At 40.3% G+C, this 23,729-nt stretch overlaps 1 protein-coding gene across 5 annotated transcripts in view; it reads left to right on the top strand.

Moving 5' to 3' along the window:
• The window catches only part of ZNF536 (zinc finger protein 536), a 453,952-nt gene that overhangs the window by 117,649 nt on the left and 312,574 nt on the right, over positions 1-23,729 (top strand). For 2 of the 5 annotated variants that reach the window (XM_081870148.1, XM_081870150.1), the window contains exon 2: positions 13,546-13,677. The exons of 1 other annotated variant lie outside the window; for it this stretch is intronic. The gene's annotated coding sequence lies outside the window, so the exon portion shown is untranslated. Of the gene's footprint in view, positions 1-13,545; positions 13,678-23,729 lie in introns of those variants that run through there. 2 more of the 5 variants (XM_081870151.1, XM_081870152.1) reach the window with 1 other exon arrangement.

Raw genomic sequence — 23,729 nt, 5'->3', positions numbered from 1 at the left:
CAGGTTTCTAGTGGCTGTCCCCTGCCCCCCAACTGTGCATAAGGAATATAAGTAGAAAAAAGAAGAATGTTCAATGTACTATGAGGAATATTCAGTTATGTTGTTCCATCAGTGCAAGGACTTTTGACTGTGCAATGCAATTTGCTCCCTCTCTCCCTCCATGCCCTCTAAATCTGTTGTGGGAGGTCCCCCAACTCTCTGGAGTAGATTTGAAGATGATGCAGGGCATGCACAGAGAGAGGAGGGTGGAAAGGTCTGTTCCTCAAACTCGGGGGAAACATTTCATCCACCCTATGAGTGGGTGAGTGGGGTCACCCACCGGTCAATCATCTGACATCATGATGATGGAGGTGGGCAACTCTGCCTAGCTGTCCAGGCCAAATTGAACCCCCTAATGGGTCAAGATTGACCATGGACCAGAGGTTTCCCATTCCTGAACAAGTGCAGCAGAGTATAAAGTATAAATGCTTTATCTAAGATTCAGGTGTCTTTCATGTTCTGAGTGGAGCTCTTTGCCAGTAAGCAGCAGAATCTCTACTATTATTTCCAGTCATAACTTCATGCTACAGGGGACATGAATAAACAGGATAGGCAAGAGTAGGGCACTCTTGCAACAAGAATGTTGCGAGGAAATGACAGTGGGAAGTAACTTGAGGATTGGTACAGCTTGTATGGCATGCAGGCAATCCACTGAGAATGAGTGTCACAAAGAATTACTGGAGTAACATCAAGCCTATATTCCGAGTCCCTTCATTGAGTGCCATTTTGCTTTCATAGCCAAAATTGTAAGAGTCATGCACAAGTGGTGATAGCTGAAAGGAAAAGCTGGAAACTGGCTTAAGGAGGGGGGATGGAACAGTGTAGCTGGAAAAGAAGGATGCAGGAAGAGATCCAAATAGATGTTAAAAGAGTAGCTGGTACTATCTCATAGTCTCGCTAGGACATCTCTCGGTTTATACTATTTTTAGATGTCCCCAGGAACAGAAGTGAGAACCACCCACAGAAGTCAATGGACAAATCAACAATTCATATGCCAACCACCCAACCCAGCCATCCATTAAGGGTGGGCTGGAGTCTGCTTTGCATGCAGAAGGTCCCAGGTTCAATCTCCAATGGCTTCTTCAGGTAGCGCTGGGAGAGGCTTCCTGCCTGAACCTTGGAGAGTTGATGCCAGTCACGGTAGACAATAGCAAACTGGATATTGACTCAGTATAAGGCAGCATCCTTCCTGGAGTGGAATGCTATCCTGATCAGAAGCACTTCACACACTTCATGCGTTTTGTTTCATGGGCCCACTTGAATCCCCTTAATACTTGTTTGTGTATCTAGGGCTCCTCCAGATATCCCTTCTACTGTTAATTTGTGCTCATTCAACTATCATGGTTGAAGATTGTTCTTATGTTGCTCTTGGGGTGGTTACACACAATCCCACTTCCATTGCTGTTTGTGCCCTTTAACAGTTGGGATAGTCACACTGTTTCACTTCTAATCAGTGCATATCCAGTAACTTCCTACTGAAATCCCAATTCTTATTATTTTTTTAATCACAAATGTTCTAGTTTATTTTTGACCCCACTTTTGTCCCTCTGTAACCTCTCTGAACACCAATAGTGTGTAGGATTGGGGGCACCATTGAGGAACAGACTAAAGCAGAATAAATTAATCACCAATGTACTATGATTAAATAATGCAACTGTAAATGAAACACCAGTCTGGATGGGCCCCAGTCTTTGTATTTGTTTCTGGTTCCCCACAGGTCACTTGTGTATTGTGCAAAGAAAGCCCAGAAACTGATCTGCAGTGGAAGCCTCCTGAATTAATTGGGAGTTTTCTAAATTTACCACTTGCCACATGCTTGAGAATGAGAACTATCTTTCCCGTGCAACATCTGGGGTGTTGATGAAGCTAATATGCTCCAGAAGTTATAAGCTGGCTGCATCATACAGCATTAGTTTTGAGCTACTGAATTAAATTGGCTTCTTTTGTTGATGAGGACATTTTCCATCTAATTAGAGAAATTTGGTTAATATTTGATTGTTTGTAGGGCATTTCCTTCTTGAAGAATAGAAAACCTTTCAGTGCAACCCCTAAATGTATTTTTTAACCCAGGCTTGAAAAAATGTGTTTTTTTAATGGTGAGAACGATTAATTGGTCCAACACACATGTTTTGCATCTGAGGGTTCACACGCCTCCTTGTGATGCAAGCTCCAAAGCACACCATATGTGTATTTGGGTGTGAAAACACATGCCATGCCACTCTGCTTTTTTGCCAATGTGTTTTCCATAGTTTCATATTTGTCCTGCTCAATCACACCATTGAAACTTTTGGTTTTGCACACAGTGATAGGTTCAAGCGTGACCCCCCCCCACCTACTCTACATTGTAGTGCTCCTGTTTATAGCCCATATTTCCTTTAAAATTCAACTGGTAAGAAACATGTCTTAGATTTGCAGCAGATTCTTGTTCAAAAGAAAATCCCACAGTGACCAAAAGTATTTAATTGAGCATAGAATGATGGCAGATTATTATTTTGCAAATGCTTATTTTAATGTATGTATGTGTATGTTTTTTTGCTTAAAATATTGTAAGTCGTTTTGAGTTGCCATGGCAAAAAAGGAACTAATAAATTTAATAAATAATAGTAATGAGTTAGGTTTAGATTTCAGCATAGGATGTAAAATAGTTGGGGGGGGGGCGGAATATCTGCACTGCAAACTTGTATCGTTTTTAGATGACTGCCTGGAATTGCAATCCTTCCAGCACAGGGCAAGCCAAATTCCCATGTCCCACTTATACTCCTCCCTTGCAGCCTGTATCAACACTGTAGTGTTGCTCTTTGGGTGCTCTGCATTCCTCACCAAACCACAAATTATACATGACACTCAGTTGCATGTAGTTTGTCTCCGACATTGTGTTTTATTGCAGAATGCAGCCATGAAAGGCTCTAGAGTGGAATGGGGAGATGGGAAGGAGGATTTTAGTAGCTTTTCCACTAAGAACATTCCCCCAACTGCATTTCTCTCCTGCGGATGGGGAAAAGAGAGATTGGGGGCTATTTTTTTTTTTTTTAGTAGAAAATCCATCAGAGGGGAAGGGCCAATGGACAATGGTAGAGCTTTGAATGCAGAAGGTCCCATTTCAGTCCCTGGCATCTTTACGTAGGGCTGGGATTCCTTCCTGTCTGAAACACCAGGGAGCTGCTGCCAGCCAGTGTGGTCAGTACTGAGCCACGTAGATGGGACCAAGTGTCTGATCCTCTATATGGCAAATTCCCACCTCAAATGTCATCCCTCACAATTGTACTCACTAACAAAATAAAACATTGGAGAAAATTTGCACACAGTTTGGGTCACAGATGTGTTTTCATTTCAACCTGTTCCCAAGGTGGGGAGGATGTCGGCTGTGGGTGTTTTAAAACATGGCACCAAGAAGTTTATTTCAACCTTTCTTGTATCTATGGTGTTCCATATGAAGGAAGGAAGGAAAGTCAAACTTGTCTCACAGAGAAGGAAAGCGGTCCATATTCTCCATAATCCTGGAGAGAAAAATCAACTTTAGATTAATAGGGCAAATCATCCTTCCCACAACGTATTCTGCGCTGGAGCAGAAAAGAAAAATGGCTTTGTAGATTAAATTAAGCACTCAAAATGGTTAAGTTAAATTTTACTTTTGCAAAGCAAGAACAAAGTAATGCTTCTGACGTTTAAGGTTTTGGTGGATCTTGGCTCTTGGAACTACAAAGTTGATTTAAAGCAACAACAACAACAACAACAACAAAACCTCGGATTGTAAACTTCATGGTGCAAACCAGGTCTCTGGGAGGAAGGGTGGATGTAAATTGAATCATTATTAATAGCATCAATTATTAATGATAAAAACAACAAGAGCAACATGTGGAATAGTGGTCTGATAGTTCTTTTACAACAACAGAAACAAGTTCAACAGAAACAAAACCAGCAGAGTACATTTCAGTTGTGATGTTGCATACAATAAACACACAACGGGCAATCTACAGTGTTTTTAGTTTGTTTTAAATCAAATCAGGAGACATGAGGGATCAGAGGGTCAGATCCTACACCCTTAGTAGATGTGAACTCAGACTTTATGGCATCATATTAAAAATGGGGTGTGTGTGTGTTGAGGTGTTCACGTCATTTGATATAACTTTAAATCTTAAGTTCGCTACACTGCATCTGATAGTGATGGTCTTGGTGGATAGGGTCCTCAGAAAGCTGATATCTGAGGGTGGGGTCATAGAAGTTGTGTCGTTAGGGGGAACTGTGCCCATTTGAAGCTTTCAAATATATATTCTGAAGGGACTGTTGGACTACATTTGTGTTAAATATGTCATTTGGGCCATAACATTCATCTTCTCTGGACCATGAAGAAGCCTGTGGGCCAGCTCAATTGATGAGTGAATAGATTGCCCCCTTTGTAGGCTACCAGCAACTAATTGTATAATAACTTTTTGCTTAGTGCTGTTATGATTAGTTGATCAGCATTTCATATGGGAATTGGGCTGTGCCCCATGGCAATGTTTTCCATTTTTCACTTATGATTTTTTTCCTCCCCCCACATAAGTCTTCAATTTTGAACCTTGAATTGAATACACATGGAAACTGACTTTGCATGGAAAAGATCAGTGACAAAAATTGCATGACGTTTCCATACCATAATTATTCCCTGAATCAGTCTTGGGAGTCTTTGGGAGTTCTGGAAAAACCTGCAATAAAGCTGTTTGTGTTTATACCTAGAGTATTTACGGCTTAATTCCATCTCTCTCTCTTTTTTATGTACAGACAAATTGTTTCCAAAAGAGGGGACTTTGCGTAACTTTTTACATTACTGCCTTTGTCTTTGTAGCCAGGGCAGGCTCTTGAAACTCAAACCTTTTAAAAGCAACAGGATTAAGCTGAAAACTAGGTTTTGTTTTGTTTTGTTTTAAAGACCATGTTCAAAGCATTCAACATTTGCAGTGGTTCTATTCTATTGACAGTACTTTACATTCCCATTTTTTTCTCTTGAAGTAGGGCACTCCCGTTAAGTGATTTAATGCACTGTGTACTATAGATAGTGTTTAAGGCACAGAAACTGGTAAGCCTCTTGCAAAGAGCTGAAGCTAAATAGTAATTCACATATTCAGTGGAGTAAACTCAAAGTCCCATCATCCCCTAGAGATGATGGGAGTTGTAGTTCAATGCCATCTGGGGGCCTAAAGCTAAAGAGCACTGCTGAAACATCTTACTAAATGCAAGGGGATAGTTAGTACAGTGGTACCTCGGGTTACATACGCTTCAGGTTACAGACTCTGCTAACCCAGAAATAGTGCTTCAGGTTAAGAACTTTGCTTCAGGATAAGAACAGAAATCGTGCTCCAGCGGCGCAGCGGGAGCGGGAGGCCCCATTAGTTGAAGTGGTGCTTCAGGTTAAGAACGGACCTCTGTAACGAATTAAGTACTTAACTCGAGGTACCACTGTACTTCACAACAATGATGCAAAGGGAAGAGGAGCTATAGTACCTTGATCTACTGAACCGACTCCATCTACTTAACTTACTGAAAGGACTGTGCAAACTTTACAGTACTGAAGTACTCTGCTGTTGAAGGCAATGTTGAAATAAACTATTAGCATTCTATTCAAACAGAAAGGTACAAGGGTGTTTGAATAATATAAGTCCATGTCAGAGCTTGTTCCATCTTTAATGGTTCATATCTGATCACATTTTTATTTCTAAGTAACAGACTTGTGGGGTCTCCACACAGACACTTCACATCACTTTACAAATCACTCGGACTCATGCCATTCAAAAACCTTGTGCTCGTATTTCTGTGTCAGTTAAAATTCCCTGTGTTGTGGTTCCTCAAGAAACGAGAGGCTTTCCCTATAATTCAAACAGTCCTATTTATGCTTGCTCTTGGGGAGAATTGCTACTGAATCTAACCTATGCCCTCCAACAGTGTTCCAAGACTGTACCACCAGCAAATCCAAGCTTAATAAATTAATAAAGACAGGCAGTTAGAGTAGAAGCAGAGCTGACCTCCTCCACAGCATGGGCACCCCAGATGTTTCCGATAACTAAGTGTGCCGCGCTGTGAGAACACATGTGTGCAATATATAGAATTAAAACAATGGGAACCAAAATGGAAAGGGGGGGGGGACGACTCAGTGCTTTCCAACCCACCCATGAGAAGACAGGCTTTTTATTTATTTTTTAAGAGCAGCTGAACATGATTGTGTTTCATGTACATAAAATAATAATAATTTAATTAAGGTACAAATTAATAAGTGGTAAAATATGCCATCATATCATCAGGTACTGGAACCCCAAGTGCTCACAATTTGTGTCTTTCTGGGCCAATTACAATTGTGTTTTCATTTTTCCCAGTCCCCACAATTCCAAGAAGCCAGACTACATGCCAACTCAGTACAAGCGTATAATGTGGAAGTTGGTCTTTTGGAAGCTCAAATTGGATTGCCGCCAACTCCTTTGGCTGCACTGTTCCCTGTCAATTTCTTCAGTAAGACTGGTGTCTAATCCAGAATATTCTGATTGCAGCCTAGGTGTTTGGAGGTTGGGGGGCTACCTTGGCTATTCCTTGACTGAGGATTGTGTGGATGCAGGGAATGTGTACTTGTTTCGTTAAAAAGCAGCCAATGCTGTTTAAACAAAAGGAGGCTTATTTCTTGATATAAACAGCAGCTGGGGGTGGGAAATTCTCTTGGGACCATGGCAGAAGAGAGAGGGTTGAATTCTCTGTTTTGACCCCTTGTATTGTTCATGCAGCTCAGGCTTATTTGTGACAATCCTTTACTGGAGTCTCTCGGTTTCTCATTCCCCCCCCCCCACTTTTAAGTTCTGTTCTCCACATTTCCACATCACTTTTCTTTTCTCTTTTTTAAAGGTTCTCATGGAAATTTATCTGCATTCCAATGTAAATTTCTCCCAATATACACATTTTTGTATGTAATTTTGCCAAATAGACCCATTTTTGCAGAGCAGTTTGCCATAATATAATGCATTTCTGCATATTGTTTTTAATTACTAAAGGCATTTTTATGCACACTTTAACCTTGTATATACATCTTGGTACATGCTGCTTGACTGACGAATTCCCTTGCAAAATTCAGAGAAGTGCACATTTTGAAGGGTGGCTGTATTCTGGTTCTTGAATGGTTTCAGAAAGTACAGATTAGGTAGGTTTGCCTTTAAAAGTGAATTGGATTGAATTTCTCTCCCATCTGTATCTGTTACATAACAAAACATGTGTGTGTTAATTGCTTTCACACAACATTATTTGACCCATTGACTTAAGGCAAACAGGAAGATGATGTATGGTTGGAATTCTTTGTTTATCTAGACAGAGGTTGTTATCACAGAGTACCAACCTTGGGATAACAAAATTGAAACAATTGAATTTTGACTGTGCAGAGACAAGTGTTTAATTTTTAATTTTTATCTTCAGTCTACTAGGAATGTCAGTTCCCAATTGAGGATTGCTATTGGTGAAGCAACATTTTATTGCAGTCTGGGGTTACAGCTTGTAGGGGTTTTATGAAGCCAGTGACTATGGGATAACTTTTCAAAGCCAATGTGCACCCCCCCACCCTGAGAACTCCCAAGCAATACTGTACTTTAAATTCTTTAAATCTAAACTCTCAAAGGAGAGAAAACTGGTTGCATTGTGCAGTAACAGAGCAGTCCTGTTCATCCTTACTAGGCTACCTGCGTGTAATTCTGAAGATCAGAGGAGAGTCCTTACTGAGCAAGGATAGAAACAATCGGCTTATATCGAGTATTTTTACTTCATAGGAATGCGGTTCTGCTTGCTGAAAATCTATCCTTTGCATGGAGTCAGGCATAATCCTATGCCTACTTTGCCCTTGCAGTAAAAATATGCTTAATAGCAATTTCAGAAGAAGAGAGGGGGGAAAAGAATCTATTTAAAGCTGGTTGAACAGAATATCTACTCATAGATGGAAACTGTAAGTGAATAATGTTAATGGAGCTCTGTTTTTGTAAAATGCAAGGGACAACTAATAGAATCTAGCTACTTTAAAAGTAGATGATTGAATTACATTTAAGAGACTACCTAATTTATGACCTTTAAAAATAGTTTTTAGAGCTGTCTGCTTGAGGAAGATTGTAAAGCCTATGGTCCCATCATCCAAAATTTTTTTAGTAGTCTCTTCTCATAGTCTGCATTCCACCCAGTGTATCCTTTGTGTTATTACTTTATATTGATGTAACATTAGCATTGCTTATGCTAAAGCCAGTGTTATTCCAGAGGCATACTCCTTTTCTTTTTTAACGTAGGAACCAAGGGGTGAAGCAGGGGAGTTAAGAGAGTGGAGGTAGTTGCCTATTCTTGAAACAAATATTCTAACATATTAGATAGCCAGATACAATATGTTATCTGGCTATCTAATATGGCATCTACCAAGTGAAATATGTGGGATCCCCAGTGCTAATCTTAGAAGTTCTGTGCATAAGGACAAGAAGTTCCAATTACAGCCCTTAATGTCATTTTAATGCTATTTTTTAAAATGTAATTATAACTCCAATTGCGTTTGAGATTTGAAGCTGACAATAGTGATACAGAAAGGAACACTGCAAAAAATAGCTTCGCTCAAACTTTATTAGCGATTAAAGAAAGAGGAGTACCCAGCCAGATTTATGCCTAATTATTTGCAACCGAAATAGGAAGCCTTTGTTTTCTGGGTGTACAGCTTGCAGAACTTTGTTTGTCTCTGTCCTGCGGCCATTTAGCTGGTGTCATTTCAAAAAGTGGGGGGTTTTTTGTTCATCACTTTGAGCTTACGGTTTTCCTAGGCTTTTTCATTTGTACTAACTACATTTTGTTCTCAACCCAATGACTTTGGACACATGTGACATGATAGATAGATTTTGGTTATTGGAATAAGGAGATTAGGTTCTTCAAAGTTTGTTATCCTTGGGGTTTGGCTCCTATTGCATGTCTCTGAGTTTCGATGACTTGGAGGAGGAATTCTCCACTCTTTTTTTTTTAATAAAAATTTTTATTGGGTTTTCAGCTTTTTCAGACAAACACACACATATAAAACAAACACAAAACAAAACATCTGTAATTTCATAGTCTTACATTCATTACCTTCTTTCAGTGACTTCCCCACACCCCCCTACCCACCTTCCAATTTCATTAAGTATCTCAGCAAGTTATTTGTTCATTTCTCTTAAATATTGTTCATATCTTTCTTAAAATTTATCATTTTTCCATTTTTACTTATCATATCCCATTATATACATTGAATCCTTTCTCTAAGGTCGGCCTAATTTCTCTCCCACAAATTCCTCGGTCTTTATATTAAACCAAAAATCATATATTGAACCAAAAATCATAATATTTCAGTTCTAGATCCCAGAGTCTTACCACCCTACACTCCCCTCCCTCCCCTACCCCGGTTTTTGCCCCTTCCCATATTTTTAACCCGGATTTCTCACATCGGAGGCCCTTAGGCCCCAATTAGTCTCTTTCCACCAATTTTGTTTATAGTCCTTTTTGTTGGTCTTCTCTTCTCGGAGGAATTCTGTCCCCAGTTCCTCATATTTTCCTCCTTCCAAATCAAACAGAAACAGTTTCTGTCCAGGATCAACAAATCTCCCCTGTTGCAGCTTAAAGAATAAGTCCCCATCAAACTTGTTCATTCTTTTATAGCTCGATATTCCAGTTATTCCAGGGACTTCCATCTTTCTTTGCAGATTTGTAATCCTTTGGTTGTCTTCTTCATTTCTTTTGTTCCCAAAAGTTACAGACTTTTGATTACTCTCTTCCTCCTGAACTCCCTCTTCTCCTTCTTCTTTTTCCCCCAGTTCTAAAGTTACCTCTTCTCCTGCAGCTGCAGGTTCTTTTTCCATCCGGTTAATTCCATCAACAGAGTTGCTTAGTTTAAGATTGAAGGTCATCAATTGTTCACTCATAGCCGAGCTCTGTTCTTGCAGAGCTCCCACCCAAAAAAACATTTTTTTTATCTCTGCCAGTAATTTTCCTTCAGCCGCCATTGCAATGTCTTTAGTTCCCTCCAGGGGGATTTCCATCATGGTTCTTTTCCAACAGTCCATTACTTTGTTGTTCAAAATTAGTTTGTTTCCAGTGAATTTAATGTAACACTTTTATTCCAAAAATATATTTGTAGCACAGTTCCAGGTTTTAACTATCCGTTTGACAGCTCTTTTGACAGCTGTCAAACTCCTTATTCTTTCTCTCGGGTTCACACACAGGGCGCTGCCCGGGTTCGGGGGGGGGGTCAGCCAGAGAAAACAAAAGAAAAAAAACCTCTGAAATTCCCCTCTCTTCACTCCAGCACAATTAACTTTTTAATCCAATTTATGAAAGCTTTTTCTTTAAACACCACAGTTTTTCCGACTTAGTGTTCCTCTCCTTACTTTAAGTCTTTTGGTGGGGGGGGGGAGTGTGGACTTCCTTTTTGACACGTCCCCCGATCGTACTCGAATTCAGGAATAAAAACTTTTAGTGCCAAAATTTCCTTCTACTCACGGGTTGCTTTTTTCAGTCCCAATTTCAGGAAGAAAGACGGCGCTCTACGGTCATGGCTCGCGGCTTCGCTCCGCTGAGGTAGCGCTGAACTCTCAGCACCACGCCGCTCCCCAGTCCACTCCGCAGCCTTTAAAAAGGCTCTTCGCAGGTCGGGGAGGGCGCTTGAGGTGCCCACCGAGTTACCAGGTCCGCAAGCTTCCGCGCTTGCGGTTTTTAAGGGTCCCCGTGTCGCCGGCACGGCAAGACCCGTCCTCGACGGAGCCGATTCCCTCCGGGGCTCGGAGGGAATCCGCCATTACCCGTTCGCGCTATCCCGGAAGTTCGGAATTCTCCACTCTTGCCAGTTTTGGGTGCAGTGGCTATCATGGGCTAATACAAGAGCTTGTTTTTGATTCCAACCAAGTGTGTCCCTAAATAGCTAAACCATTATGAACTTGCTCAGGGATTCCCAAACTGTGGTCTGTGAATGAGTTTCATGCAGGTAGTCTGCAGCCAGGACCTTTCAAATGTTCAAAGAGGCCCAAGCCACTTCCAAGTCTTGAGGCCCTTACCCATAATAAAAGCTTAAAAATGATGAGACATAAGTAACTGAAAGCTGCTCCCTTGCTTGCCCCAAGCTCAGAGCAAGAAATAAAAACGATAGGCATGTGTTCTAGTCTGAAAACTAAATGCCCAGATCAAATGAGATAACTTTGCACAGTGGAAAGGGCTCAGATCCTCAAACATTTAGGTTGCAATTGGGACCCCACTTTGCTGGGAATTAGCCACACTGAATTCAATAGAACTTCCCCCCAAAGAGGACATGGTTAGGCTTACACCATAAATTGCTGTGCAAATGGCATTTTTAAAGCATGGCTTGTGGAGACAGGGCTATTTAAAAAGGAGAATTAAAGGACAATTCTACTACCTAGTGGTATGGGATTATGATTTCTATGCATAGCACACACTGCTGTAACACACCTGTACACTTTCCTCGTGGGCATATACATGCTGTCTTGCTTAAAGCCACATTCCATGACATTTAGAAGCCTACGCAGAGTGGGAGAACATCCCCAGAACTGGGACTTTGGCAGCACTAATGCAGAGGAGTGTTATAGTCAAGCTTCACACCAGAGGCGTCTTGAAAGAGGCCAACAAAGCTTTGTGAGAGATATTTTTAAAAAAAGAAAAGAGAAGAAGCCACAGAATCACAAATCCAGCACAATGAGCCTCAGCTCACATCCTTCTTAGTACACAAACAAGCTACTTTGTTATTGATTGATTTCTTGTATTTATATCCTACTGGTGGTGCATATGGTTTCCCCCCTCCTCGCTTAATCCCCACAATGACCCTGTGGGGTAGTTTAGTTTGAGAGACAGTGGCCAGTTTCCAAGGTCACCCATGTCCAAGCAGGGATTTGAACCCTGGCCTTTTCCAGGTCCTAGTCTTCTTTTGCACTATTAATTAAGGTGCAGAAGCTTCATTCTCCATATTATGATGTAGAGGAATCAGCTATTTAGAGTAGTGCTGAAATACTTTAAATGTTGCTTTTCTTCATTTGGTGACATATCTCCAAGCAGATCACAGGGATGTCATTCCACAGTCGTTTGCAGATTTTCTCCAGTGAATACTTCTTGATTTTGTTGAAATGTTACAATTCATTGTGCTATGATTGGCTGTGTGAATGGTGTGGAGCTGTGTTCCGATTGGATGTGTTGCGTCACTATCCAATGATTGTGCAAAGAGCAAGTTGAATGACAACGTGAGTATACAATTCAAATTTTCTGCTGTGTCGGTCAGTTAGTCATCCAATTAGGGGTACAAACAATAGCACATAGCTCTTAGAAGTAACCAACACAGCACAAATTCTCAATTGTATATTCATATTCACACACACACATTTTGATCCGTTCTGTCAAGTGTTGCTGCTGCTGTTGTTTTGTTCCTTGACTGGATGGCTCATATAATTAACTAAGATTGTGAACTGCAGATTGCAATGCAACACACAGTTTGAAATTTGCTCTCAGCAAATCTTCAAGAATGTGACCTTAAAATCTATTATGAAAAAGGAAAGCTCGTGTACTACACAAATTAGTAAAAGGTACTTTGGCAGTTCATGAAATAGGTTCTGGAATGGCCACAAACAATATTTTTGGGGGCAACATTGAAATAATGTAAACTGACTTTAGTAGAGGTAATGTGGCAAAACTTCTCATGGTGTGTTTGATCCTGCATTTTCCGCATTAGCAGTGACGGGTGTGGATGTGAATAATATTTAATCAATTGCAAATGTAAAGCAGGGCCATTTTTGCCTTTTAAATAATTCTAGGATGGCATCCCAGTATATCGGTAGTGGATAATATTTCTAACCCAGGCCCCATCTACACTATACTTATTTAAAGCAGTATCATGCCACTTTAAACAGTAATCCCAAATAATCCCAGGAGCCATAATCTGTTAAAGCTGCTGTGAGTTGTTAGGAAAGTTCCCTTCTTCTCTCACAGAGGTACAATTCCTAGAGTTCTCTAACAGCTGTCAGCAACCTTAACCAACTACACTTCCCAGGATTCTTTGAGGGAAGCCGTGCCTGTTTAAAGTGGCACAATACTGCTTTAAATGTATTTTGTGGAGGGGGTCCTAATGCTTCCTATTCAGCTGTTTTGACTGGCTTGTGCAGGTTGCAGATGTTTTCACAAAATGGTGGGGGAAAGCTACAACAAGTAGGTGTTTGGGACTGCAGATAGTTGCAGGGTGGGACTGTCATAGCCCACCCCCACCCCCTGGCCTTATGTTGTACAGACCTGATGGTGATGGACCAAAACAAGGATCCGAGGCAAATGTTTCTTTTGTTGTGCACAGTGTTCATTGTCATAAAAAGCCCTAGTTTCATTTGAAAGTATGGAAAGTCATATCATATGATCAGAAAACAGTTACCATCACAGTGGACTTGTTATCAGGTTCTTTAAGTGAGCAACAGTTGCCGCCTCTGTTTTTATGGCTTATTCTACTTCATTAATTTCCTGTTTTCACAGATGGGAAAACTGAGGCAGAGTGATTAAGCAACCTGCTTTAAGTTCTTGTCTGAACCAGGATTTTCATAGATCACATCTTTCCTCTTGATCATGTGTACAGACTACTAAGACACAACTTTCTATATGTTCCAGGTAAGACAATATTGCACTGTGTTTCACTAGTGTAGTCTGATGTGTTCTTAGCCTATTAGGTTGATGGGGGCCCACATTAATTCTGAGTTTGGAAAAGTGTAAATAGAAATAAATATTTCCATAAGTACAATGATTCCTCTGCTTGGTTAAAAGAGAACAAAACAAGCTTTTTATGCAGATGCTGCCTTTTAAAAGACTGCAAACAGGAAAAAATGTGATCCAGTATCCTTCCTCTTCCTCTTGGAAGACAAAAAAATAATTTTGAGGCCAGACAGGTCTTATGACATAAGAAGATTCTACCACATAAACTCTTCTTTTGGTACACAATGGATGCACATTTTGTGGTACATGAAATCTGGAGGAAACCCTGTGAAAACCACTCCATTATTATGAGCTTGATATTGAAACAAACTAGTCCCCACTTCCAAGTAAGTTGTAGTGAGGAGCATCTGGAAATGAAATGGCACACATTAAGTAAGATGTAGGGTGGGTGTGAGAGAGAATGAGAGTGTCTGATACATGAATTGCTTACATTGGAGGCAGTGGAAGTCCTGGTTTTAATGAAAAGTCATCATGGTACAGTTTTGAAGGCATAAGCAAGCACATGGATATACTTGCTAGATTGATGAGCTCTATATGTTTACAGTGATGTACCTGTATATTTTAATCAGTCAGTCTATTGAATACATGGAGGGGGAGCAGACTTCTGCACACAATTCTCTTTCCAAATCCAGTGTAACATATGAAAAGGGTTTTAGAGATTACATAGACTGTGTTCATATCCCATAGGGAAGTACAAACAATGCCTTTCCATGCACAAATGAAATGGCACCTGCTCCCACCTCCTTGCTCCTCGCAGGACCTTTCAGCTCATGCTAAACCTAACCATGGTTCCTGACTTAGTGATAGGTTCATGCCAGAGATCATAGTGTATTTTGCCCCATAAAACCAGTGTCAGTGAATCAAAAACCAGTGTCAGTGAATCAAGAACAAACCTTGGCTATATTTTGTGGTTTGTTGGGAGCAAAGCAAACCACAAACCCATTTCAGATGTCATGTTAAGCTGGGGATCATGTTTGTTTTTCTCTCGGCATAAGCCATCAGGATGCAGGAAGAGTGGGGAGAATTGAAATGGATGCTATGGATGCTCACTCCTGCATGGCTAGCCATTGTTTATGTCCGGACATGGCCATTATCTTATGGGGTAGGGAGAATGCTTCTTTTCCATAATTCACTCTGACCTTCTTCAAAGTTAGTGAAGAGGCCCTAAGTTAATGTGACTACTTTGGAACTGAGAAGTACGGCTCAAGTATCCTCATGTCTCCACTGCCAGGAGACCCGGAGGCAAACCAACAGGCTTTAAAGGGCCATGAGGAACCCCATTGGTCCCTTGCATCACCTGACTCCTGTTGGTGTTGTAGCTTTTTGACCACCTGCAGTAGGGCAACAGAGAACTGCTCAGCAATGCTCTCTTCTGACAGATGGCAGCGGTGCAGAAAGTCAGGTGTGTGGGTACAGCTTCTAGAGTCCCAGGTTTGAAATCGGAGCTCCTTATAGCCCTACAGTTGCAACATACTTGCTTGGCAAACCAGTCCTAAATGTTTGCACTGGCACAGTAGCCTGCCATGCTGAGTAATGTCGCTGAAACAGTGTCATGGTCTGTGATTCTGCACAGGCACAGCAGCCAGCCCCTTCCAACCTATGGATTTATTCCCTAGCACAGCAAGCCTTAGGATCGGGCCATTAGATAATCAATTTCTGTGCCTGAAACTATTTAAGCATCACATTTGCTTCTAACAACTCCCTGTAGAAAAGTTTAATACGCTATGTGGATTCCCTTAGTCTTTGGGATCAGTGGAAAACTCCTCAGGATTTCTATATTAATATTCCCTTCGACTCAAATAAGGGCTTTCAAAGTGAGCCTGGGAGTTGTTACTACCCTCCCCTCCCCACCCCATCTTCAGTTTACTGTCTATTTTTAACCCTGTACATACAGCACAAAGTAGTTTTGGTTTGGTTATGGCAACACAGGTATACTGCCACAAAGGAGCTGACCACAATTACTTAAATGACACCTTTGTGCAAAGGCTTATCCTTTCAACAGACAACCTGAAACTATTAAAATGTAATATATGCTGTGTTGTACCTTAATTCCTTCTGAGATGTATCAGGGTGACACAAGAGAAAAGGATAAAAACTCAAGCATTAAAGTCCTCCTCTTTGTTTTCTCTCTCTCTGTGACCCCAGCAATCTCTTTAGCAAGCCATGGTTCAGTAAACTGGCACACAGCAGCAGTTCTGCAGTGGAAAAATCATAAACCAGATGGAAGCTTAACATTTTTGTTTAGTTTTTAAGAGCAGTTTTTATAACATCGCTTAACATCATTCTGATGCATCATACTGTTTACACTTAAGAGTTTGTAGCTAAGATGTTTACACTACAGAGAATGTTTTAAGATATTTTATAGTTATGATATTTAGATAATTGGCAAGAAAAAAGATAGTTTGTTGAGATTACAGTGATGTTGGTAACCGTGAAGTAACTTATGAGACTCAATAAATATGTCCAGTTTGGTGGAAAGTACAAACTAAGTTAAAACAAAACAACACAAGAGAGAATGTCTTTTTAGTGAAATCATTTCCTTTTCTTAATCAAAAGATGACAACCACAGCTTTAGAACTCCCATCTGTAACACACCACTCCACATATCTGTGAATCTACTGTCGGTATACATGCAAAATGATACAATTAAATCAGTTGCTAAAATGTTTTTTTTTAAAAAATAAAAAAAAATCTTATGTGAATTGTGTGCAACAGTGGACAAAATTCATGCTCTGTGGAATACCTAGTGATCAAAAGTCAGCCCTGTTTAACTTCTGCTTAAGGTCTTCATTTTCATATGAATGCAGCTCTGATGTTTTAATGAAGAATGTGTTTCTTCTAAGCATCTGGTCTTTGGAACATTTTTTTTTCCAAAAGACGTATTAATCAAAAACAATAACTTCTTTTAACTTTTGCAAAGTGCTCTAAAAGAATGAAATAATCTGTGTGTGGGCTTCAAATGTTGGGAATGCAAACATTTCACAATAAACATGTGTAAATGAAAGTACTTGGCCAGATATGCTGAAAGATAGTACATGTTGGGTTAATTAATGCATACTCTATTAAAATAAACCTTGCTTTCAAGATCTGACCAATAAAAATCATTAGTATATTTGGATCAGATGTGCTGATGGATTATTTTTACGAATATGTTAAACTTTTGCAGAAAGGATTGTCCTTGAAAAACCTAAAACCAGATTTGAAATTAAAGTCAAAACCTTCCATTATTTCTCTGTCCTCTTTGTGTTTTCAATATAGCAATATGATGAATTATTCCAGTTTTATCTGCTCTACCTGCAATTGATTTACTATTGATAGCCTTAAATTTATCATTTTAAATGTGCAAATCACAGTTATGCAGCCGGTGAGTTGTATAGTTTCAAAGACATTGTTCTCCTCCAGAATGTAGTATCTGATTCTAACTATAATCAAATTACTCTACCGCTTTATTTTTAATCAAAAAAGTGTTTATCTTTCCTGATCTTGAATTGAAACCATTTTAGCGGTAATCAAATGTTTTTTAAAAAAGGAAAAAATGTAGCATGCTGGTTGTGAAATCGTCCATGTAACCAAGCATTTATTTTATTTACACACATTTTTCTTGCTGCCATCTAATTCATCTAGTTTTAACTGATCTGTGTAAAAATGGGGAGCTTGGTTTGCGCAACTTGCTGTGCCTGCACCATCACCCAGAACGAGCTGAAAGTCACAAAGTGTTCAAACAAAGGCATCAGAATCTAAGGCCAGTGTAATTTGTCCCAACAGCAATGACAAGGCGTATTGCTTTCAAGAGCAGTTTACTCAGATGAGTAAAACTGCAGGCAGCTGGAGTACAGATTTGATTTGTGCTTGACCTGTCCTTTAAAAACAAGCTCCCTCTTACATTCTTAAAGTGGCAGCAAAAAGAAGCTTATTTGACGCAAGGAAGAGAACATGACCTGGTGAGTTGTTTTTGGGAGGGACATGAGAAATCAACTTCAGGGGTTGGGAGGACAAAGAGTGAATAAATAAGATAATTATCATAGCCCTGGTCACACAGATTCTCAATTAGTAATTCCAACTGCTCAAGCAGTCCAAGAAGAGTTTCTGTCGTAAAGGCACCTAGGTAAAGGTAAAGGTACCCCTGCCCGTACGGGCCAGTCTTGACAGACTCTAGGGTTGTGCACTCATCCCACTCTAGAGGCCGGGAGCCAGCGCTGTCCGCAGACACTTCCAGGTCACGTGGCCAGCGTGACGAAGCTGCTCTGGCGAATCGGCACCAGAGCAGCACATGGAAACGCCGTTTACCTTCCCGCTAGAAAGCAGTACCTATTTATCTACTTGCACTTAATTGTGCTTCCGAACTACTAGGTGGGCAGGAGCTGGGACCGAACGGCGGGAGCTCACCCCACCGTGGGGATTCGAACCGCCGACCATGCGATTGGCAAGTCCTAGATGCTGAGGTTTTACCCACAGCGCCACCCGCGTCCCCTAGTCTCCTTTAAAACCTCCTGCTTTGTAGCACCTGTTAGAAGATGTATAAGCTCGTTTTGGATATCTTTTCCTAGGAAGTGAGCCATTGTTTCTTGATCTGCGCAAATGTTCATTCATTATATGGTTGAAAAGGGCTAGATATGAAAAACGCATCCATTGCTAGCATTGTACAACTTTTGAGTTGTAACACAATGCCAAGTTTTGCATGCCAAGAACTCTGAGCAAAGCAATCAAGCATTCCAAGATTTGTCACTAATATTGTTCTTCTTGCCTAATTTTCTGCTGGTTAATACCATCAATTGTTTTTCCTTTAGATAAGCACAATTCAAGTTTCTCCCCAAATCTGATAGTTTTCTAAATGGTCAGTATTCCTCTCCTGTGAAGACAGCATTGCTCCAATGTTCTTCCACTCCTTTGAACCTGTTTCTTGTAGTGTTGATGCAGCTTTTAATTGTTGTTGAACAACTTGCAGCAAAAACAAACAAACAAAAAAACACAACCCCCCCCCAACCCACATATTTTGAGCTTGAATATATCAACCACTGATGACACATTTCTTCACCTCTCCACTTATGAACCAACCTGGACCCTGCAATCATCATCTGAAGTTCTTCCTCATTTGCCTCCTCCACAAGAGGTCCAGAAGGTGGCAATATGAGAATGGGTCTTTTCTGTGTTGGTTCGCTGGGCACCTTCATTACATATCTTTAGGCACCAGGTGAAAACTAATTTTCTGTAACTAGGTCAGTTGATTTACATTCTATGGCCTTTTAAATGAATTTGGGGGGGGGGACTATTGGTTTGGTTTTATTTTATTACGTGTTTTATGTTCTCATTTTATATTTTTATGTTGTGAACTACCCTGTGATCTTTGGATGAAGGGTAGTATGCAAATTTAATAAGTAATGATAATCATATACAGGAGGAAGTCTTTTGGTTTTTTTAGTCTTTGGGAAAATCATGTGAGACAACTTGCTGTGGTCCATGTTGTATTATAAAGGTAAAGGGACCCCTGACTGTTAAGTCCAGTCGTGGACGACTCTGGGGTTGCGGCGCTCATCTCACTTTACTGGTCGAGGGAGCTGGCGTTTGTCCGTAGACAGCTTGCAGGTCATGTGGCCAGCATGACTAAGCCGCTTCTGGCGAACCATAGCAGCGCACGGAAACGCAGTTGTATTATAAGATGTCACAATTTGTCACTGCAGTAGTTAGGCCAGCTAGCAGGGTAATTCAAGTCAGGCACAGTACCATCCTTGTGTGCAGACTGTAGTAATCTCACTTTTCTTGGCATCCTCTTTTTCGTCTGTGTGTTTTTCAGAAACATCTTGGCTTTGTGAAACTTTTGTCTTAGCTTTTATATCATATATAGCAGGAACGCCACATTCAGCTTCTTCAGTGCTAGTTTCAACAACAGTATAGTCATATTCATGCTCTTCTGTTGCTTTCTGTGTAGAAAGGTATTTCAGGAAGAACCCTTCTTGCTTCGCTTGCTCCTTTGCTTTTTTTGTATTGGAGTATTGAACTCCAGATGGTCATTTTTTTTTTTTTATCAGCCACAGCTCACCACTAAAATGAATACATTTTCTACATAAGATTAAGATGCGGCTATAAGATTTAAAATAAAGTGCATTTTCACTTTTTATGTATATTACATAATCTCCAATCTCACTCCAGTCTCACTCTTACATAAAAAACCCCAATTGTAATATATGAATTACTTCAAAAATGATGATTTTTTTCAAAATATAAAATAAAAGCAAAATATTATCAGAAATGTATAAGATACAATGAAAAATCTGTATAAAACTGTGTCCCTCCAAGGTCAGTACTGCGTCCCTCTGAGATTTGCACGCTAGGCAGCTTCATAATAGTCCCTATAGACCAGTATCATTGAGCCTTACTAGCTGTGACTCTTTCAGCTCTCATGCTTAGCCCCTTTGCTTCAGATATTATGTCTGGAGATACCAAGGGTGGAAACCAGTGTGCCTTTTGTCTGCACAACAATTAGCTCTTTTCTCTTTTCTCCCATAGTCATAGGATATGAAGAACTTAATAAAATAAAATCGGATCCTGTCATTTGTCCTAAATATTTAAATATGCAATTATTGCGTTCACTGGCAAATCCCTCATAAACATCCTCAAATAAAAGATTAAGTCTTAAATAAAATGATTTGCAAAAGAATGGACAGTGTGAACACTCCATGCCATGGGGTTATAGGATGTAGACTATGTACTGCCAGTGCTTAGGTAAAACTGGTATTTCTTGTGCAGATGTGGTTTTTTAAAAAATAATGCTGGTGGTGTTGTTGATGATGATTAAGCAGAATAAAGAACGAGAGGTTGGACACTTTACATATTAATTTTTCTTGCCACAACAAGCCTTGAGCTCACTTTGGTCACCAGCTTTATTATGTGTTTAAAGGTGAACTATAGGCTGTTTGTAGGAGAAGGAAATTTAAAGAACTCATAAATCTAGGGAGTTAACTCAACATATTTAAATTCAGAGATGAGCAATTATTCAATATTTCTCCTCTACCTGAGCTGTTATCACTGGTCCATAGTATTCTGATCCGTACCCCCAATTACCTTCTGTGAAAACAGTGACCTGAAAATGTCCCAAGACAAATGCTCATCTGTGGCTGAAGCAACTGTAATTCCTTGTAGACAGGGATAATAAACTGGAGCCAACTGCTTTTGAAACAATCTTGGGTATTCCTGGTCATGCAAACAAGCCATTTTGTTTCAGGACTATTCAGATGTTAATGGGAATCAAGAAGCTAATATAGTTGAAAAAGGAATTTGGCTAAGCATAAAGATCCATGATTATAGAGTAGCTGAATTTTTTGTTGTCATTTATGTTGTTGGTTTTTTTTAAAAAAATGAACAGTAGGATATTCTGGTGTGAGAGAATAAGATTGAGGACAATGGCACCTTTGTGTCTCGGAAAGTGAACAATGAATTGCCTTTCTTTAGACAATGAGACATTTCAAACTTATATGAACAATTCTTTTGCCCTCCCCAAATAAAAAAAAGATGGCAAAAAGAACTTTCCCCTTAGCTTATGATCAAATTTTAACCATCATATTGGAAGCTTATTTGAAAACCAATAACAAACACGCTTCTTCCATTTTGTTTGTGTGTGCTGCTTGTTTTAATAAAAAAATGTGGTGATGTAAACACCATCACTACAGATTTTTGGTTTTCCTGTAATGAGTATCTTATGCTGCTGGATTTTGACGATTTATTAGTAGCTTTATATTTAAAACCACAGAGGCCACAATCCACAGCCCACTTTTTCTAGAATGGAACCTTTGATTTCAGTGGACTCCTCCAAAGTAAGTGGGATGTTGTTTTCAGCTAGAGTGCGAAGAGGGAAAAATGGAAAGGAGAGCAGGACCAATAAGAAATATGTAAATAATGGGTGGGAAGCCACATATTTTATTAAACACTTCTAATGAAAATCCCTCCAGATTCAGCATGGTGTGGGAATAATGAACTCAGCAAGCGTTAGTAGTCAAAATAGCCCTAAATTTAGAATCCTGAGGGAGCCTAAAAAACAGCCTCTAGTGAAAAGTACAGCATGGCATTATGGAGATCGGTATTATGTAGGCATAGACTAAATCCTACCCAGTTTTAACTAGCAACCTAGATAGCACAGTTTGTCTGTTTTACTTATATCCTTCTCTCCTTTGAAAAAGCTCAGGATGACTTAGAGAGGCTCCCAGTGGACCAAGCACACCCCAGTTTCACACTTGCTGTAGGGTTATGTCCCCTGCTATCTCAGTTTCCCTGGATCTTGCTAGCCAAGTAATATGGAAAGCACCAGAGTAAAATGAAGATTCCGGGACTGCTCTATTTTCATTTATTCATTTTTATTTATTTACTCACCTTGTCTTAAAAGTCTTGAGATAGGCCAGGGGTCTGCAACCCGCGGCTCCGGAGCTGCATGTGGCTCTTTTACTAGCTCTTTATACTAGCGAGAGGAGGAGGCACATTGTGTGCCCCGACACTCCGCACTGTGGCAGGCGCTGTACTGGCTGTGACGTTGCATGGGGGTGGTGCGTGCGTTAGTCACGCACCGTCCCGACGTCACCTTCCCGCTTGCTGTCAGACCACGGCTCCAGAGATATATTTGTTTTAAATGTCGCAATGGTTTTGCGGCTCCCAGTTTTTTTTTCTTTGGAAATGGGTCCAAGTGGTTCTTTTTGTCTTAAAGGTTGCAGACCCCTGAGATAGACTTTCCAATGTGTCCCCCCACCCCTTGAAGGCATACAATCAAAGCTTCTACATTTTACATTTTTGGACAGCGTTCTCAATATACACTCTCAGATTTACCTAAGAGCCCCTACCATCATGTTATACAATGGCATGCCATTTTAGAAAAAAGCAAAGTGAGTACTTTTAGCCAAGTTTGAAGATGACAGAACTGTTATATGGCATGTACAAAGAGCAGTATGACCCTCTCCAAGGTAGGTAGTTATCTGGTCTTGGGAACCACCCACCCACCGATCTTCTGTTGCCAGGATTCAGACTCTAATACCACCAATGAGTCCAGGCACCAGTCCAGGGTTTGTACAGCTACTCTTGATTCAGATGTCACAGAAAAACAGAGCTGGATAATATTGGTGTACTAATGATGCCTCACCCCTGACCACTCCTAATGGCTTCATCTATATGTTGAATATCATTTGGGACAGGATGGCACTCTGCAGCACAAATTACAGGTGGCTGAGAAATAATCACCCAATGCTGTCCTCTGTAACTGACCCTGGAGCTAGGACTGGATCCACTGTAAAGCAGTGCTCCCCATACCCATCTCACAGAGCTAGTTGAGTAGTATAGTATGGTCAATGTCATCAAAAGCTGCTTCTAGATCCAGTGGCAATAACAGGGTTGTCCTTCTCTCAATAAAGGTCATCCATCCATAGCTAGGACTAAACCTTGATTGGAATGGGTCAAGCTAGCAAGAGTGATGGTCCAAAATCTGGAGGATTGGGAAGGTTGGTGTTGAGAGAAAAATGGCTGCTTACTCCTTTGGTTTCCATCTTCAGTGTCGTTCCCGCCCCCGCCCCCGAACACCATTTTTAAAATGCCAGAGGTAGGAAAGGGACCTGGTTTTGAAATGTCAAATTTGGCAAGTGATTAAAGCCATAAAAGTAACTAATGATCCTCCTGTGGGAACTAAACAACAGTAAGAATGGGTAAGATATTTAGGTCTGAAAAGTGTCCACTGTATGTGAGCAATAAGTATTGGTTGTTTTTCCTTTAAAGCACTGCATTCGTTTTTGGTTGCCTGACTCCCACTGATTTGAACAGCAGTTGTGTAGCTAAGATTCCTCCCCTCTAATACATGCCTACGAAATGCTATTGACGAAAAAGTCTTTTTAAGAGCTAAAAGTCAGAGCATGTAGAGCTAATTCTCAGCCTCTTTTACCTAAACCATTCTGCTTTATTATTATTGTGGTCGGTAAGTACCT

Source organism: Podarcis erhardii, assembly GCF_964252035.2.
Source record: "Podarcis erhardii genome assembly, chromosome: 7".
In the NCBI taxonomy this organism is placed as follows: Eukaryota; Metazoa; Chordata; class Lepidosauria; order Squamata; family Lacertidae; genus Podarcis; species Podarcis erhardii.
Note: the sequence above shows the minus strand (reverse complement) of the source record. Positions and strands in the feature narration are given on the sequence as shown.